This window comes from Oncorhynchus masou, unplaced genomic scaffold (genome assembly GCF_036934945.1).
Source record: "Oncorhynchus masou masou isolate Uvic2021 unplaced genomic scaffold, UVic_Omas_1.1 unplaced_scaffold_1998, whole genome shotgun sequence".
In the NCBI taxonomy this organism is placed as follows: Eukaryota; Metazoa; Chordata; class Actinopteri; order Salmoniformes; family Salmonidae; genus Oncorhynchus; species Oncorhynchus masou.
This window is the reverse complement of record NW_027008488.1, coordinates 87,117-88,756: the sequence shown is the minus strand read 5'-3', so window position 1 is coordinate 88,756 and position 1,640 is coordinate 87,117.

Sequence of the window (1,640 nt, the reverse complement as noted above, 5' to 3'; positions counted from 1 at the left end):
GGAGTGTTACCCATGATGGAGTGTTACCCATGATGATGAGTGTTACCCATGATGATGGAGTGTTACCCATGATGATGGAGTGTTACCCATGATGATGGAGTGTTACCCATGATGATGATTACCCATGATGAGTGTTACCCATGATGGAGTGTTACCCATGATGGTGTTACCCATGATGGAGTGTTACCCATGATGGAGTGTTGCCCATGATGATGGAGTGTTACCCATGGCGATGGAGTGTTACCTATGATGGAGTGTTGTTACCCTTGATGGAGGTGTTACCCATGATGGTGTTACCCATATGATGGTGTTACCCATGATGTTACCCATAACGATGGTGTTACCCATGTGATGGAGTGTTACCCATGGCGATGGAGTGTACCCATGGCGATGGAGTGTTACCCATGATGATGGAGTGTTACCCATGGTGGAGTGATACCCATGATGAGTGTTACCCATGATAGTGGAGTGTTACCCATGATGATGGAGTGTTACCCATGATGATGGAGTGTTACCCATGATGATGGAGTGTTACCCATGATGGAGTGTTACCCATGATGATGGAGTGTTACCCATGATGATGGAGTGTTACCCATGATGGAGTGTTACCCATGATGATGGAGTGATACCCATGATGGAGTGATACCCATGATGGAGTGTTACCCATGATGATGGAGTGTTACCCATGATGAAGGAGTGTTACCCATGATGGAGTGTTACCCATGATGGAGTGTTACCCATGATGGAGTGTTACCCATGATGATGGAGTGTTACCCATGATGATGGAGTGTTACCCATGATGATGGAGTGTTACCCATGATGATGGAGTGTTACCCATGATGGAGTGTTACCCATGATGGAGTTTTACCCATGATGATGGAGTGTTACCCGTGATGGAGTGTTACCCGTGATGGAGTGTTACCCGTGATGGAGTGTTACCCGTGATGGAGTGTTACCCATGATGATGGAGTGTTACCCATGATGGAGTGTTACCCATGACGAAGGAGTGTTACCCATGACGATGGAGTGTTACCCATGATGGAGTGTTACCCATGATGGAGTGTTACCCATGACGATGGAGTGTTACCCATGACGATGGAGTGTTACCCATGATGGAGTGTTACCCATGATGATGGAGTGTTACCCATGATGATGGAGTGTTACCCATGATGATGGAGTGTTACCCATGACGATGGAGTGTTACCCATGACGATGGAGTGTTACCCATGACAATGGAGTGTTACCCATGACAATGGAGTGTTACCCATGATGGAGGAGTGTTACCCATGATGATGGAGTGTTACCCATGATGATGGAGTGTTACCCATGACAATGGAGTGTTACCCATGATGGAGTGTTACCCATGATGGAGTGTTACCCATGATGGAGTGTTACCCATGATGGAGTGTTACCCATGACGATGGAGTGTTACCCATGACGATGGAGTGTTACCCATGACGATGGAGTGTTACCCATGACGATGGAGTGTTACCCATGAGGATGGAGTGTTACCCATGATGGAGTGTTACCCATGATGGAGTGTTACCCATGATGGAGTGTTACCCATGATGATGGAGTGTTACCCATGATGAAGTAGTGATACCCATGATGAAGTAGTGATACCCATGATGAAGGAGTGT